We start from the raw sequence: 19,345 nt of genomic DNA on the forward strand, positions 1-19,345 counted from the left end.
TTGGAGATTTTTTGCATAAGACAGGGTTGTATTTATTGTATACATTTATATTTATATACGTATATATATTTCTACCTATATATCATAGCTTTTACAAACAATTTCATATAAATATATTTGCAGGTGGCAAGAGGGCCCAATGATCCCTAGTATAAATGTATTTGCATCTGTTTTTTGTTTGTGTGTGTTTATTTTCTGGCTGTGTTTGTTTTATACATTTATATTTATAGATGCATATATTTTTCTCTATTATAGAGATTACACACAATTTCATCATGATGTAATATAGCTGTATTAACTGTATATTCTATATGAAATATATATGTGCACATATATACATATATACATACAAACAAAGCACTATCGGTAGGCCTCAAAAACAGTGGGTGTTTACCATCTGCAAAGGGGCCATGTAATGTGGCTTTTTGGCTCTCTGCCAGTAGGTGGCAGCATTGCCCAACAGCCAGGAGTGTAAGAGTACGTGCATCTGTGTGTGGGAGGATGTGTGTCTTTGTGTGAGATTTTTGGGTTATGTTTAGTTTATGTGTGTGTGTGTCTGTGTGTGTATACCCACAGGCTTGGGGGTGTATAATTTATATAGGAATATACATACATACATGTATTTATATATGAATGTATGTACATACATACATCCATATTTATATATAAATCTATGTGGTTATATATGTTTACTAAGTAATACGTGTTTCTATGTATTAATTTACATATGTAGGCTTTCTTGTTCCTGCCTGGAGGCACACCACCATAAAGGGAAACAGCTCTAAAAAGTTCCATGCATAAATATCTATGTTTTAATTTTTATTTATGTATATGTTGATGCATATATTTATATATGTTATCTATTTCTTCGTATATTAAAAATATAGACATGGATGTCTGTATGTGTTTGTTTGAGTTATGCCTTAGCTGGTGCCCTGTACGTGTGAAGCCCTCCAGACCGGCAGACCACACTGCTCCATTCTCCAGAGCAGCAGTTTCCACACACCGAGCCCCACTGATTGTTTACCTCCTGGGAGAGTGGAAGGCACAGCTGTTCCATCTGGTTGCTACCTCCCTGAGCTTCAAAAAACAGAAGAGATAGGGCTTTCTTTTGGGTGTAAGGCAATACATTTTTCAGCCTAGACTTGGCGACCCGAAGTCTGTGCAGAAAGCTAGCACTGCTGCTGTCCCAAGGCCAGATGCCATGCCCGGAACCTCAGGGCTCCCCAGGGACTCCCCACTTGTGCACGTGCAGTTCAACCTCCTGGAATGGACCTGCCTCACCCACAAGCTGGACCCAAGTTCTCTGAAAGGCGTCATCCATCCCCTGTGGATGGCCATATCCAGCATCTGCCTCTGACCTGGTTTTCCTCGTTTGCCACCTACACTGTGGACAAGAAAGTTTTGTCAAGCCAGACCCGTTTCCACGAATCTCTTAAGTTTTGGACAAAGCCTCAAGCCTGTAGGTTCCCAGGTGTCTTTTTTTTTTTTTTAATTATTATTTTAGATGAAGTCTCGCTCTGTCGCTCAGGCTGGATGTAATGGCGCGATCTTGGCTCACTGCAACCTCTGCCTTCCGGGTTCAAGTGATTCTCCTGCGTCAGCCTCCTGAATAGCTGGGATTATAGGCACCCGCCACCATGCCCGGCTAATTTTTTTGTAGTTTTAGTAGAGACGGGTTTTCCCCATTTTGGCCAGGCTGGTCTCGAACTCCTGACCTCAAGTGATCAGCCCGCCTTGGCCTCCCTCCCAGGTGTCTTTAATCCAAGTGTTCTCTGGATCTGCCCTGGTTTCTCGAGATGCAGCTGGGGCCTGTGGTAACAGGCTCACACAGGTCTGTGCAGTCTTCAGAATAAATTGGGGGTCACTTTCCTGGTCCCCAGATGCTCTCAGGAGCACTCAGAACCATCCTGTTCTGGCCTCGCTGTCCCTCTGGCCCGAGACCCCCTTACCCCACCCAGATGCACGCTGCACCCAGTGCCTCCTGTGTGTTCAGATCTAGCCTGTTTTCATCCTCCTAGAAAGCCTCCCCTCCATCCACACAAACCGGGACGCCTCTCTATGTCCCCACCTCAACTCTCAAAAGAGGAGCCCCTGTCCTGACTGACAGCTTCTGGATAAGTGGGCAGCTTTCCCACTAGAAGACGATGGCCCTTGGCTGGATCTGGGCAAAGGGCCATGTTCAGGTGTTTGTCATTTGTGGAGGCTCACACGGAACCGGCAGAAAGGAGCCTTGGGGCCTCTTTGTTTCACTCCACTGCCTGTCTGTGGTAAGGGGGCCCAACGGCTTCTAGTATAAGTGCAAGTGCATCTGTGTGGACTTGGGGTAACATGTTTGGGTTATGTTTATTTTATACATAGGGACTTGTACATATATACCTATATTTATATATCTGTTCACATATATTTTTCTATATAAAAATATAGATAATTACACAGAATATTTACATTCACTTATGTACATAAATATGTCTATATTTATGTGTGTGGATGGATAGATACAATGGGAGTGTCCAAAGCCTACGATAGCTGATCACATTAGATGTTCTTCCATTCAAGTTCTACCTGGTCACTGTCTCCCTGAGGGTCTAATAAGAGATGAGATCATCCATTTTTTTGGCTTGTGCAGCCATGCATTTTCCAGCTTCGTTTTGGCAAGCGCAAGCCAGCCAGGAAGCTAACAGTGTTCACGGCCGAAGGCCTGAGAGTTGTCAGTAGCATCCCCACTTGAGCAAGCGCACTTGAATCCACCACAATGGACCACCTCAACCACAAGCTGGGCCCTGGCTTGGGGACAGGCAATATTCATCCAGCTGGGAAGGCAATGCTCAGTACTCTGCCACTGAACTGTTCTTGTCAACCACCTACATTGCAGTCCAGGGGGTTTTGTTAAGCCGGACCCCTGTTTCCCTGCTGCTCACACTGGTGTGAGGTCTCAGGCTCATGGCTCTCCTGCTGCCTTTCATCCAGGTATTCCTCAGGCCCATGAGACCCTGTCCTAACAGGCTTTCTCAGTCTGCATAGGCTTAGGCACCCAGAAGCTCTCAGGGGCACCCCGCCCAGTCCTCCTCCGCCCCTTTGGCCATGTACCACTGTAGCCCCCCACAACTGCACTACCCCCAGCGCATTCTGCAGCTCAGACCCAGCATTTTCTCTTCTCCCAGGAAAGCCTCTTCTTCACCCACCGGATGTGGGACACCATTGGATGCATCCACCTTAAGTACTCAAAACATGGGCGCCTAGTCTCATTGAGAGGTTCTGGAGGTGTGGGCAGCTTTTCCACTAGAGGGCAATGGCCGCTGGGCTTGCTCTAGTTAAAGGCCAATGGCCAGGTATTTGCCAACTATGCAATGTCTTATAAAACTGGCAGAAAAAGACTCCTGTGGGCTCTTGGCTCCCTGTGCTGCCACAAGGTGGCAGAAAAGCAGTGTCTCCCAGGGAACTTGGAAGTGCATCTCTGTGTGTGTGTGTGTGTGTGTGTGTGTGTGTGTGTGTGTGTGTGTGTGTTGTGTGTGTGTGTGTGTGTGTGTGTGTGTGTGTGTGTGTGTGTGTGTTTATGTGAGATCCTGCAGTGAACATGGAAGTGCATGTGTGTGTGTGCATGTGTGTGTGTGAGTGTGTTTATGTGAGATGCTCCAGTGAACACGGAAGTGCATGTGTGTGTTTGTGTGTGTTTATGTGAGAACCCCCAGTGAACATGGAAGTGTGTGTGCGCATGTGTGTGTGTGTGTATGTGTGTGTGAGATCCTCCAGGGAATGTGGATGCATCTGCGGGGTGGGGGGGGGAAACGCGTGATTACGTGAGATTTGGGGTTTATTTTTTTTAGTAAATAAATATTTATCTTTATATATACAGAGAAATACATGTTCATACATGCAATTACATGTACTATCTCTAGTTATACATACTTAAGTTGCCTCTCACCTACATGAAGAAACACCACCTCAGAATAAAAGACAGCATCACATACTTCATGTGTAAATATCTCTATTTTAATTCTTATTTACTTATATGTTTACCATATATTTACATATGGTATATATTTCTTCATATATTTTTAAATATACACATTAACGTGTGTGTATATTGGTTTATTTCTAGTTATATTTTGGTTGGCGCCCTCTATGTGTAAAACACTCTGATTGATAGACTGAGCCACACTGTTTCTACAGATCAGCAATTTTAAAACCCTGGGACCACCCCCGTATTGATCTTCTGGTCCAGCGGAAAGATGCAGCTGCACACTGGACTTCGAGCGCCAGGACCATTTCCTCCCTTCGTGTTTGGGAGAAGTCAGTCTCCCACCAAAGGAGAGGTCAGAGAGTGTTGCCTGACTGTTTTAGGGAAAATAGAGATTTCAAAAGACTGAGGGACCCAGTACAATTCACTGGTATTTCATTCCAGTCCTATCTAGCTGCTACCTACCTGAGCTTCTAAGAAGAGATGAGGATACTATTGGCTAGTACAGTGAAGTAAATACAAATATTTCACCCCACTATTAAAGGAACCTCTACCATCTACCCTCTCTGAGGGCTGTTGGCTGTAAAGAATCATCTTTATAGGGGGTGGAGCCAAGATGGCCGAATAGGAACAGCTCCGGTCTACAGCTCCCAGCCTGAGCGACACAGAAGACAGGTGACTTCTGCATTTCTGTTTGAGGTACCGGTTTCATCTCACTAGGGAGTGCCAAACAGTGGGTGCAGGACAGTTGGTGAAGACTCGGGAACCGCGAGGGGTCAGGGAGTTCCCTTTCCTAGTCAAAGAAAGGGGTAACAGGCAGCACCTGGAAAATCGGGTCAGTCCGGCCCTAATACTGCGCTTTTCCAATGGGCCTGGAAAACGGCACACTAGGAGATTGTGTCCCGCACCTGGCTCGGAGGGTCCTATGCCCACGAAGTCTCGCTGATTGCTAGCACAGCAGTCTGAGATCAAGCTGCAAGGCGGCAGCGAGGCTGGGGGAGGGGCGCCCGCCATTGCCCAGGCTTGCTTAGGTAAACAAAGCAGCCAGGAAGCTCGAACTGGGTGGAGCCCACCACAGCTCAAGGAGGCCTGCCTGTCTCTGTAGGCTCCACCTCTGGGGGCAGAGCACAGACAAACAAAAAGTCAGCAGGAATCTCTGCAGACTTAAATGTCCCTGTCTGACTGACAGCTTGGAAGAGAGTAGTGGTTCTCCCAGCACGCAGCTGGAGATCTGAGAACGGACAGACTGCCTCCTAAAGTGGGTCCCTCACCCCCGAGCAGCCTAACTGGGAGGCACCCCCCAGTAGGGACAGACTGACACCTCACTCGGCTGGGTACTCCTCTGAGACAAAACTTCCAGAGGAACTATCAGACAGCTGAATTTGTGGTCTCACGAAATCCGCTGTTCTGCAGCCACCGCTGCTGACACCCAGCCAAACAGGGTCTGGAGTGGACCTCTAGTAAACTCCAACAGACCTGTCTGGTAGAAGGAAAACTAACAAACAGAAAGGACATCCACACCAAAAACCCATCTGTACATCACCATCATCAAAGACCAAAAGTAGATAAAACCACAAAGATGGGGAAAAAACAGAGCAGAAAAACTGGAAACTCTAAAAAACAGAGCACCTCTCCTCCTCCAAAGGAACGCAGTTCCTCACCAGCAACGGAACAAAGCTAGATGGAGGATGACTTTGACAAGTTGAGAGAAGAAGGCTTCAGACGATCAAACTACTCCGAGCTAGGGGAGGAAATTCAAAACAATAGCAAAGAAGTTAAAAACTTTGAAAAAAAATTAGACGAATGGATAACTAGAATAACCAATGGAGAGAAGGGCGTAAAGGAGCTGATGGAGCTGAAAGCCAAGTATCGAGAACTACGCGAAGATTGCAGAAGCCTCGGTAGCAGATGCGATCAACTGGAAGAAAGGGTATCGCTGATGGAAGATGAAATGAATGAAATGAAGCGAGAAGGGAAGTTTAGAGAAAAAAGAATAGAAAGAAATGAACAAAGCCTCCAAGAAATTTGGGACTATGTGAAAAGACCAAACCTACGTCTGATTGGTGTACCTGAAAATGACGGGGAGAATGGAACCAAGTTGGAAAACACTCTGCAAGATATTATCCAGGAGAACTTCCCCAATCTAGCAAGGCAGGCCAACATTCAGATTCAGGAAATACAGAGAACGCCACAAAGATACTCCTCGAGAAGAGGAACTCCAAGACACATAATTGTCAGATTCACCAAGTTGAAATGAAGGAAAAAATGTTAAGGGCAGCCAGAGAGAAAGGTCGGGTTACCCACAAAGGGAAGCCCATCAGACTAACAGCTGATCTCTCGGCAGAAACTCTACAAGCCAGAAGAGAGTGGGGGCCGATATTCAACATTCTTAAAGAGAAGAATTTTCAACCCAGAATTTCATATCCAGCCAAACTAAGCTTCATAAGTGAAGGAGAAATAAAATACTTTACAGACAAGCAAACGCTGAGTGATTTTGTCACCACCAGGCCTGCCCTAAAAGAGCTCCTGAAGGAAGCACTAAACATGGAAAGGAACAACCAGTACCAGCCACTGCAAAAACATGCCAAATTGTAAAGACCATCGAGGCTAGGAAGAAATTGCATCAACTAACGAGCAAAATAACCAACTAACATCATAATGACAGGATGAGATTCACACATAACAATATTAACGTTAAATGTAAATGGGCTAAATGCTCCAATGAAAAGACACAGACTGGCAAACTGGATAAGGAGTCAGGACCCATCAGTGTGCTGTATTCAGGAAACCCATCTCATGTGCAGAGACACACATAGACTCAGAATAAAGGGATGGAGGAAGATCTATCAAGCAAATGGAAAACAAAAAAAGGCAGGGGTTGCAATCCTAGTCTGATAAAATAGACTTTAAACCAACAAAGATCAAAAGAGACAAAGAAGGCCATTACATAATGGTAAAGGGATCAATCCAACAAGAAAAGCTAACTATCCTAAATATATATGCACCCAACACAGGAGCACCCAGATTCATAAAGCAAGTCCTGAGTGACCTACAAAGGGACTTAAACTCCCACACAATAATAATGGGAGATTTTAACACCCCACTGTCAACATTAGACAGATCAACAAGACAGGAAGTTAACAAGGATATCCAGGAATTGAACTCAGCTCTGCACAAAGTGGACCTAATAGACATCTACAGAACTCTCCACCCCAAATCAACAGAATATACATTTTTTTCAGCACCACACCACACCTATTCCAAAATTGACCACATAGTTGGAAGTAAAGCTCTCCTCAGCAAATGTAAAAGAACAGAAATTATAACAAACTGTCTCTCAGACCACAGTGCAATCAAACTAGAACTCAGGATTAAGAAACTCACTCAAAACCGCTCAACTACATGGAAACTGAACAACCTACTCCTGAATGACTATTGGGTACATAATGAAATGAAGGCAGAAATAAAGATGTTCTTTGAAACCAACGAGAACGAAGACACAACATACCAGAATCTCTGGGACACATTCAAAGCAGTGTGTAGAGGGAAATTTATAGCACTAAATGCCCACAAGAGAAAGCAGGAAAGATCCAAAATTGACACCCTAACATCACAATTAAAAGAGCTAGAAAAGCAAGAGCAAACACATTCAAAAGCTAGCAGAAGACTAGAAATAACTAAAATCAGAGCAGAACTGAAGGAAATAGAGACACAAAAACCCTTCAAAAAATTAATGAATCCAGGAGCTGGTTTTTTGAAAAGATCAACAAAATTGATAGACCGCTAGCAAGACTAATAAAGAAGAAAAGAGAGAAGAATCAAATAGATGCAATAAAAAATGAAAAAGGGGATATCACCACCGATCCCACAGAAATACAATCTACCATCAGAGAATACTACAAACACCTCTATGCAAATAAACTAGAAAATCTAGAAGAAATGGATACATTCCTCAACAAATACACCCTCCCAAGACTAAACCAGGAAGAAGTTGAATCTCTGAATAGACCAATAACAGGTTCTGAAATTGTGGCAATAATCAATAGCTTACCAACCAAAAAGAGTCCAGGACCTGATGGATTCACAGCTGAATTCTACCAGAGGTACAAGGAGGAACTGGTACCATTCCTTCTGAAACTATTCCAATCAACAGAAAAAGAGGGAATTCTCCCTAACACATTTTATGAAGCCAGCATCATCCTGATACCAAAGCCTGGCAGAGACATAACCAAAAAAGAGAATTTCAGACCAATATCCTTGATGAACATTGATGCAAAAATCCTCAATAAAATACTGGCAAACCGAATCCAGCAGCACATCAAAAAGCTTATCCACCATAATCAAGTGGGCTTCATCCCTGGGATGCAAGGCTGGTTCAACATACGCAAATCAATAAATGTAATCCAGCATATAAACAGAACCAAAGACAAAAACCACATGATTAACTCAATAGATGCAGAAAAGGCCTTTGACAAAATTCAACAACATTTCATGCTAAAAACTCTCAATAAATTAGGTATTGATGGGACGTATCTCAAAATCATAAGAGCTATCTATGACAAACCCACAGCCAATATCATACTGAATGGGCAAAAACTGGAAGCATTCCATCTGTAAACTGGCACAAGACAGGGATGCCCTCTCTCACCGCTCCTATTCAACATAGTGCTGGAAGTTCTGGCCAGAGCAATCAGGCAGGAGAAGGAAATAAAGAGTATTCAATTAGGAAAAGAGGAAGTCAAATTGTCCCTGTTTGCAGATGACATGATTGTATATCTAGAAAACCCCATTGTCTCAGCCCAAAATCTCCTTAAGCTGATTAGCAACTTCAGCAAAGTCTCAGGATACAAAATCAATGTACAAAAATCACAAGCATTCTTGTACACCAATCACAGACAAACAGAGAGCCAAATCATGAGTGAACTCCCATTCACAATTGCTTCAAAGAGAATAAAATACCTAGGAATCCAACTTACAAGGGATGTGAAGGACCTCTTCAAGGAGAACTACAAACCACTCCTCAATGAAATCAAAGAGGATACAAACAAATGGAAGAACATTCCATGCTCATGGGTTGGAAGAATCAATATCGTGAAAATGGCCATACTGCCCAAGGTCATTTATAGATTCAATGCCATCCCCATCAAGCTACCAATGACTTTCTTCACAGAATTGGAAAAAACTAAAGTTCACATGGAACCAAAACAGAGCCCGCATCGCCAAGTCAATCCTAAGCCAAAAGAACAAAGCTGGAGGCATCATGCTGCCTGACTTCAAACTATACTACAAGGCTACAGTAACCAAAACAGCATGGTACTGATACCACAACAGAGACATAGATCAATGGAACAGAACAGAGCCCTCAGAAATGATGCCGCATATCTACAACTATCTGATCTTTGACAAACCTGACAAAAACAAGAAATGGGGAAAGGATTCCCTATTTAATAAATGGTGCTGGGAAAACTGGCTAGCCATATGTAGAAAGCTGCAACTGGATCCCTTCCTTACACCTTATACAAAAATTAATTCAAGATGGATTAAAGACTTAAATGTTAGACCTAAAACCATTAAAATCCTACAAGAAAACCTAGGCAATACCATTCAGGACATAGGCGTGGGCAAGGACTTCATGTCTAAAACACCAAAAGCAATGGCAACGAAAGCCAAAATTGACAAATGGGATCTAATTAAACTAAAGAGCTTCTGCACAGCAAAAGAAACTACCATCAGAGTGAACAGGCAACCTACAGAATGGGAGAAAATTTTTGCAACCTACTCATCTGACAAAGGGCTAATATCCAGAATCTACAATGAACTCAAACAAATTTACAAGAAAAAAACAAACAACCCCATCAAAAAGTGGGCAAAGGACATGAACAGACACTTCTCAAAAGAAGACATTTATGCAGCCAGAAAACACATGAAGAAATGCTCATCATCACTGGCCATCAGAGAAATGCAAATCGAAACCACAGTGAGATACCATCTCACACCAGTTAGAATGGCCATCATTAAAAAATCAGGAAACAACAGGTGCTGGAGAGGATGTGGAGAAATAGGAACACTTTTACACTGTTGGTGGGACTGTAAACTAGTTCAACCATTGTGGAAGTCAGTGTGGCGATTCCTCAGGGATCTAGAACTAGAAATACCATTTGACCCAGCCATCCCATTACTGGGTATATACCCAAAGGACTATAAATCATGCTGCTATAAAGACACATGCACACGTATGTTTATTGCGGCACTATTCACAATAGCAAAGACTTGGAACCAACCCAAATGTCCAACAACGATAGACTGGATTAAGAAAATGTGGCACATGTACACCATGGAATACTATGCAGCCATAAAAAATGATGAGTTCATGTCCTTTGTAGGGACATGGATGAAACTGGAAAACATCATTCTCAGTAAACTATCGCAAGGACAAAAAACCAAACACCGCATGTTCTCACTCATAGGTGGGAATTGAACAATGAGAACTCATGGACACAGGAAGGGGAACATCACACTCCGGGGACTGTTGTGGGGTTGGGGGAGGGGGGAGGGACAGCATTAGGAGATATACCTAATGCTAAATGACGAGTTAATGGGTGCAGGAAATCAACATGGCACATGGATACATATGTAACAAACCTGCACATTGTGCACATGTACCCTAAAACCTAAAGTATAATAATAATAAAAATAAATAAATAAATAAACTGAATATTGTTATCTTGACTTTCTTATAGTGACAATATCTGCATCATCACAATGATGACTGAAGAACAAGATTCTGATAGCTCTGGGTCCCCCAAGTGCCTTCTGAGTTAAAAGAAAAAAAGCAATAGAATAAGAACAGTATTGTGAAATATAATTTTTTTCTGAAAATTGATATAGGAAACACTGATCCTATTACCAGAATATCTGGACAATCCAAATACTATATTCTCTGCCTATATATCCTGCCCAGAATGACATTTTACTGTAATTTGCAAACTTCTTAAGAGTTAATATGAGAGATGTAGGAATAAGTGAGAGTCTTTCTGCCTTGCTATCTAATTAGTTATTGGAAGAGTCTAGCAGTAAAATTTTAAACAAATTCAAGTGAAACAAACTTCACATTGGCTAAATAGAGATTAGTCTGTAAAAGAAGATCTTTTAAAAAATAACAGTATCTGTAACATTAAATAAGAGCCAAGTTAGAAAGCAAGTTCTGACTTTAATTTATAATGAAAATTTAAGGCTTTTTTTGCAGATAAGCTATACTTGTTTCTTTTCTCATTTGTAATAACACTTATTGATAAAATATTTCTTCCATAATATTAGAAGAATGGTTATACAGTTAAAAATAGAATAAAATTAGGTTTTTTCCCATCATTATATTTTTACAAAGGCTCAAAGTACAAAGATTAGACTTGGAGATTTTACATTCAATACTGTATTAAATCTTAGAACTATCTATTAAACTCAATCACAGGAGATCATTGGATCACAACAGGGCAGTACTTTCTGCTGATAAAGAGTATAGAAATATTATAGAGATGTCTAGTTACCAACATGATAGGAAAGGGGGCATTATCAGCCTTCAGTGATGAGGACCAAGGATGTAAAATATCCTTCTGTGCAGGACAGTACCTCAGAAGGAAGAATTCTGCTGTAACCTCCAGGCATCTGGTAAGTGAAAAGCTTCAGATAAGCCCTACCTGAGCCTAGAATTTTTCTACACTTTGCAAAAATCGCAAAGTATTTTGTCACAGTTTTATTATACCCTGAATTTTCCAGAATTGTAGCTATCATAAATGAAAGGAAGGTTGTACATACTTTGTTTTACATGGAATTTTACCAGGACACCTTGATAGAAAGGTTATTTGAGAAATTTAAGTTGCAATGGCACGTCTGTTACCGGTCTGCATTTGGGGCTGCTGTGTTTACAGTAATTCTGTGTAAAGCTGGACATCTGACTACTTCCTTATATACTCTAGTGTAGTGGTAACTCAAGTGTTTACATGCTGATATTTTATTACAATTATTTTCTTTCTTTATAGTTAGCACGCTATTGATATTTAAAACTTTATTAAATATGTACGATTATAATCTATGATCTTGATTTCAGGATCGTAAAGCAGCATTACAAAATTTTGTTATAAAAACCAAGTACTGGATCAGATAGGGTCGAGAATAACTGATCCAGACATATATACCAAAGTGTTCATGAAATAAAGCGTAGAAGTTAGTGCACGAATTTGTTCTGGGCGTTTGTTTTAGTATTCCAGCATTTTGTTTCTATTGCTAACCGATGAGAAATGCTTTAGATTTAAACACATAAACATGTTCTGATGTGTATGTGTGAGACTCCTGCATTTCCCAATGTTGCATAAAACAAGCGGAAATAAGTGTAAAATAAGTGCAAATAGCTTTATCTTATACAGAAAGACAGGTGAACAGCTCGTCTTTAATCTTAAGCATAACATTTGTTTTGATAATCTTATAAAGATTGCTTCTTGCACATTTTTAAAGAAAAAAATGTGAAATTAAATAGATTATGTAACGCTATGGTAGTCAACATACCATATAGTAACTTCTTGAAGGACCCTTAGCACAGAACTAAGAAATGCAAAATCGTTATTTCCGTCAAGATAAATTTTGACCAAAATGTAGCATTTGAATCTATTCAAATTGTATTTCCAAGTCCAGTGAACCGTAGCAATGCCCAGTTTTACTCAAGAAGGTTGGTCAGCTTAAGAAAACCTCAGGGTGAGGCCGGGCGCGGTGGCTCACGCCTGTAATCCCAGCACTTTGGGGGCAGATCACGAGGTCAGGAGTTCAAGACCAGCCTGACCAACATGGTGAAACCCCGTCTCTACTAAAAATACAAAAATTAGCCGGCTTGGTGGCGCGCGCCTGTAATCCCAGCTACTGAGGAGGCTGAGGCAGGAGAATCACTTGAACCCAGGGAGGCGGAGGTTGCAGTGAGCCGAGATCAGGCCACTGCACTCCAGCCTGGAAGACAGAGTGAGACTCCATCTCAAAAAGAAAAAAAAAAAAAAGCCTCAGGGTGGCCTATGACAATCCAGAAGGCAAGTTCAATGTTATTAGAAAATAAATAAACGGTGTTCCAAAATGGTCGGTAGATTTTAAAATCAAAAGCAGTTGCTCCCCGGTTCCTACCCATTGCCAATCCATTAGCTCTTTTGGCTTAAGAACCACAGTTAAAATGAATCCATGTAAATAGCACATACCTTTGAAGTAAAGAAAATAAGTTTAAAGATTAAAAGGGAAAAAGCTTTGATTACGTGTTTACATAAACTGGGAATCAGTTAACACTCATTTTTCTCTCTATCCAATGTATACCATAGATTGTTTTTCTTTCTAATGGTCAATTTCAAGCTTCCAGCATTATTAGTGAAATGAAACCCCTCCGGGAATCATGTCGTTAACACTTTTGCAGAAGCACAACCGAATTCTTTAGGGGGCTATGGAAAGGCAGCCATCAGCTCTGAGATCTGTGAATGTGGTTAGTAACATCCACCCGGAGTCCGCGCATACACGGCTTTCTGAGAATGCAGAAGTTACTCAGTAAGACCTACAGAAAATCGAACTTTTAGAACTGGCGTGAACAGGGCCCTAAGTAAAATCAAAGCTAAGCCTAGTGTGGGATGACGGCCCCCACCAGACTCGTTACAAGAAGAGGGCGTCAGAGCTGAGACCCTTAGTTTCCAGGGATGGATTCGGTAAGGGGACGAGGTGGGAAGGGACGGCGAAGACCACGCTGGAGCGGGAGGCAGAGTTGCAAGGGCGGAGAGAAAGACGGGCTCGGGGAAGGAGAGGCAGGGAAACAGCGGGAGAAGTGGAGAGCCGATCCGGGAGATGATGGGGCCAGGGTAGGCCAGAGGGAGGCGTAGGGACTGAGGAGCAGACGGTCCCCAACCGAGGGCCGAGGCAAGGTCTCGCGGGGAGGAAGGAGCGAGATGCGGCTGGGAGAGAAAAGGGGAGGGGGCGGGTCTCGGCCCCCGGGAGGGAAAGGGGAGCAGGCGAGAGCAGCAGCGGCGGGGCCAGAGAGCGGCCCCGGTTTCCCAATCTACGCGGCCGGCTGCAGAGCCCCCATGGGGTGGGCATGGGGACCCCCGGCCGAACTCACCTGCAGCGCCCTGCCCCGCCGCAGTCGGCGCCCGCCTGTTGCTAGGACGCCACTCAACCCCGGGCGCCTGCGTAAGGCTGCGCAGTCGGCTGAGGCCTCCCGGGTTTGTGCGCTCCCCCGGGCGCCGCCCCAGCCCTCCGCTGCCAGTCTCACCGGCCACGATCGCAGCCCCGTCCGTCGCCGCCGTCCGGGGACCTCCGCGCATCCAAGATTCCTGCGGACTCGCTGCACCGAATGCCCACGCCAGAGACGCTCTGCGCCGGCGCTGGGTTCCACCTGCGCCGGCCACCTGTTGCTTTCCACTCGGCCCCTCCCGGGAAACACTTTTATTCAACTCTGCATTTTCCTTTCTCAAACAGTCTTATACAACTCCCCAGTATGCATGCCAACTCACGCCACGCGGTGGGAAAGGTTGATCTTCACGAAGGTCGTGAGCAGTTGTGGCGGGGGCAAGTTAGCAGAAACTTCAAATGGAGCAGAAAGGAAAGAGAAAATATTCCTTAGAAACCCTTTTCACATTTCTCCACAGGCTTCCAGACAAGTACGTCGTATGTACCTGAAATCTTCACTAAGTACCCCCAAATAGCATAGGGCCTCTCCTAGGATATTTGAGACTTACATGTTTCTCTCCAAAAAACAAATATGGTAGAATACTCTATACTCACCCGGAAAGCAGAAAGCGCTCTTCAATAGGGCAGAGGATCCAAGTGAAATGAAAACATGTCCCCCATCTTTTTTTAAATGGCCTTTACCTTTGTCCATTAAGATGGTTTTGACCCCACCTCTAGACACCCTACCGGTAAGAGTCCCAACTGGAAAACCAGTGAGGGATAAGGGAGTAGGAATATTGAGGCGGGGGTGGGTGGGGAAGAATGCACTATCTTGGGTTGGAGGGACACGGTGCTTAGGGGCCAGTGCCAGAGCATTTAGGATGATGGGATGTTTCGGAATTAAAACTGGATTCTTTTCCAGATGCCAAAGAGGCAAATGTGGAATGATGTCAGGATATCACCTGTCATTACACGGATACGGCTCAAAGCAGAACCTTCCTGCAAAAACGTAGGGATAGATATTTGTCCTTTATTTTCAATTTTTTGGAGGGTCGGGTGTGTCCAGAATTGGTGGGTTCTTGGCCTCGCTGACATGAAGAATGAAGCCGCAGACCCTGGCAGTGAGTGTTACAGTTCTTAAAGATGGTGCATCCAGAGTTTGTTCCTTCAGATGTTCAGATGTGTCCGGAGTTTCTTCCTTCTGGTAGGTTCGTGGTCTTGCTGGCCTCAGGAATGAAGCTGCAGACCTTCACCATGAGTGTTACAGTTCATAAAAGTGGCGTGTCCGGAGTTGTTTGTTCCTCCTGGTGGATTAGTGGTCTGGCTGGCTTCAGGAGTGAAGCTGCAGATCTCTGCAATGAGTGTTACAGCTCATAAAGGCAGCATGGCCCCAAACAGTGCACAGCAGCAAGATTTATTGCAGAGCCAAAAGAGCAAAGCTTCCACATTCAGGAAGACAGCAGCGAGCTGGGGCTGTTAGCGGGGGCAACCTGCTTTTATTCCCTTATCTGGCCCCACTCACATCCTGCAGATTGGGCCATTTTAAAGAGAGCTGATTGGTCCGTTTTACAGAGCGCTGATTGGTCCGTTTTGACAGGGTGCTGATTGGTGTGTTTACAATCCCTGAGCTAGACACAGAGTGCTGATTGGTGCATTTACAATCCTCTAGCTAGACATAAAAGTTCTCCAAGTCCCCACTAGATTAGCTAGACACAGAGCACTGATAGGTGCATTTACAAACCTTTAGCTAGACACAGAGTGCAGATTGGTGCGTTTACAATCCTCTAGCTAGACATAAAAGTTCTCCAAGTCCCCCCAGATTAGCTAGATACAGAGTGTTGATTGGTGCATCCACAAACCCCCAGAGCTAGGCATAGAGTGCTGATTGGTGCATATACAATCCTCCAGCTAGACATAAAAGTTCTCCAAGTCGAAGCCCAGCCAGCTTCGCATAGGCCTTGTGGATCCTGCGCCCGGGACCGCGGGCAGAGCTGCCCTTCAATTGCTGGCGGTGCGCCAGCACTCCTTAGCCCTTAGGCGATCAATGGGATCTGGCCCTGCGGAGCAGCGGGCAGCGTGCCCATGGTGGGGAGGAGCCAGGGGGAAGAGCGGGGGAAGCCGGTGGGGGAGCGGGGAGGGAGGGGAGGGAGCGGGAGGGGGGGGGGAGCGGGAGGGGGCGGGGCGGGGGGCGGTTTGGGCATGGCAGGCTGCAGGTCCTGAGCCCTGCCGCGGGAAGGCGGCTGAGGCCCAGTGAGAATTCGAGAGTGGCGCGGGCGGGCCGGCAGTGCTGGGGGACCCAGCGCGCCCTCCGCAGCTGCTGGCCAGGGTGCTAAGCCCCTGACTGCCGGGGCGCTCCAAGTGTGGGTCTGCCGCGCCCACGCCCACCTGGAACTCACTCTGGCCAGCGAGCGCCCTGCGCAACCCCAGTTCCCACCCGCGCCTCTCCCTCCACAGCTGCTCGGAAGCAGAGGGAGCCGGCTCAGGCCTCGGCCAGGCGAGACAGGGGCTCCTACAGTGCAGCGGTGGGCTGAAGGGCTCCTCAAGCGCGGCTAGAGTGGACGCTGAGGCCAAGGAGGCGCGGAGAGCAAGCTAGGGCTGCTAGCCCGTTGTCACCTCTCAGGGGGATGGAGTCTGGCTCTGTCACCTAGGCTGGAGTGCAGTGGCACTATCTCCGCTCACTGTAACCTCTGCCTCCCAGCCCACTGCAACTTTTGCCTCCCGGGTTCAAGAGATCCTCTGGCCTCAGCTTCCTGAGTAGCTGGGATTACAAGCATGCGCCATCATGCCCAGCTAATTTTGGTACTTTTAGTTGAGACAGGGTTTCACCATGTTGGCCAGGCTGGTCTCGAACTCCGGACCTCAAGTGATCCGCCCACCTAGGCCTCCCAAAATGCTAGGATTACAGGTGTGAGCCACCGCACCTGGCCTGTTTTGGGTTCTTTTCTTCTCTTTTTGAAAGTGCAAAAGTTGTTAGGAATTGAAAAGTTTTGGCTAAAGGAGCCTGTACCTGCAGAGAAGCTTAGGCTTGCGACCAGTGAGAAAGGGGCTTATGCTAATAGGCATATAGCCTGGGCAACAGCACAAAAACCCTGTCTCAAAAAAAAAAAAAAGTATAGTAAATTATGAAAAAGAGAATAAGCATCTTCAACAATAAAAAATGAAAAAAAATGAAAACTATACTCCACAATTAGAAAACAATAACTCTTAGGTTGTTAAAATATTTTTTGATATATTGTAAATACACGCTCAGTATATGTGCAGAAAAGATTATATTAGTATAGGAAACAGCTGTGATTATATAAACTAGAGAAATGCTAGTCAGAAATAGGTTTATCAGTTAGAAGAGAGAAGAAATTTTTATTTGAGTAAATGTAGAGTCTATAATTTAAAAATATACAATGGTTTTTTTATTAAATGTTTATCCAAATATAAAAATAAAAGCTTATAAATGGGCCAAAAGAAATATTGTTGGTTTATAATCAGGTTCAGAGGAACTAAAACAGAGTAATTAGATGAGTGTGCAAATGATTGTGTTATTTTAGTAAAAATATCTAACACTGTACCTTTCAAATTAAAAATACACTTCTTTTTTAAAGGTCAACAAAAAATTATTGTGCTTCACATTTTTAAAATTTATCCTTCTTGTAGTATAGTTTGAAGTCATGTAGCGTGATGCCTCCAGCTTTGTTCTTTTTGCTCAGGATTGTCTTGGCTATACGGGCTCTTTTTTGGTTACATAAGAAATTTAAAGTAATTTTTTCTAATTCTGTGAATCAAATCAATGGTAGCTTGATGAGGATAGCATTGAATCTATAAATTACTTTGGGCAGTATGGCCACTTTCATAATGTTGATTCTTCCTATTCATGAGCATGGAATGTTTCCATTTGTTTATGTCGTCTCTTATTTCCTTGAGCAGTGGTTTGTAGTTCTCCTTGAAGAGGTCCTTCACATCCCTTGTAAGTTGGATTCCTAGGTATTTTATTCTCTTTGTAGCAATTGTGAATGGGAGTTCACTCATTATTTGGATCTCTATTTTTGGTGTATAGAATGCTTGAGATTTCTGCACATTGTTTTTGTATCCTGAGATTTTGCTGAAGTTGCTTATCAGCTTAAGGAGATTTTGGGCTGAGACGATGGGGTTTTCTAAATATACAATCATGTCATCTGCAAACAGGGACAATTTGACTTCCTGTCTTCCTATCTGAATACCCTTTTATTTCTTTCTCTTGCCTGATTGCCTTGGCCAGAACTTCCAATCCTATGTTGAATAGGAGTGGTGAGAGACGGCATCCTTGTCCTTTGTCGGTTTTCAAATGGAATGCTTCCAGCTTTTGCCCATTCAGTATAATATTGGCTGTGGGTTTGTCATAAATAGCTCTTATTATTTTGAGATAATCACTTATAAGTGGGAGTCGAACAGTGAGAACACATGGACACAGGGAGTGGAACACCACATACTGGAGCCTGTCGGGGAGTAGGGGAGTACAGGAGGGACAACATTAGGAGAAATACCTAATGTAGATGACGGGTTGATGGATGCAGCAAACCACCATGCCACACGTATACCTATGCAACAAACATGCACGTTCTGTACATGTATCCCAGAACTTAAAGTATAATAAAAAGAAACAAAATAAAATTTATCCTCCAAGTGAAATTACTATAAGAAGATAAATCTAACCTATAAATAAATAATCTACTATTTGGAAAAGTTAATAAACTTCTCAACACACAATAGAATTAAGGAAGATAGGCTGGGCGCGGCGGCTCATGCCTGTAATCGCAGCACTTTGGGAGGCCGCGGCTGGCAGATCACGAACTCAAGAGATTGAGACCATCCTGGCCAACATGGTGAAACCCCGTCTCTACTGAAAATACAAAAATTAGCCGGGTGTGGTGGACTGTGCCTGTAGTCTCAGCTACTCGGGAGGCTGAGGCAGTAGAATCCCTTGAACCCGGGAGGCGGAGGTTGCAGTGAGCCGAAATCCTGCCACTGCACTCCAGCAGGAAATTAATAACAAAAAAGAGACAGCGAGAGAATGGGGGTGGAGAGAGAGAGTGTGTGTGTGTGTGTGTGTGTGTGTGTGACTATGGGGGTGGGGAGTGTATCTGTGTGTCTGTGTGAGAGAGAGAGATTATCTCTGCTTCTTTTGTGGAAAAGCAGCCCTGCCTCCTCCCGCTGATCAGAGTATATGAATCCTGC

The sequence above is a fragment of the Hylobates moloch genome, unplaced genomic scaffold, assembly GCF_009828535.3.
Source record: "Hylobates moloch isolate HMO894 unplaced genomic scaffold, HMol_V3 SCAFFOLD_3, whole genome shotgun sequence".
NCBI classification, from domain to species: domain Eukaryota; kingdom Metazoa; phylum Chordata; class Mammalia; order Primates; family Hylobatidae; genus Hylobates; species Hylobates moloch.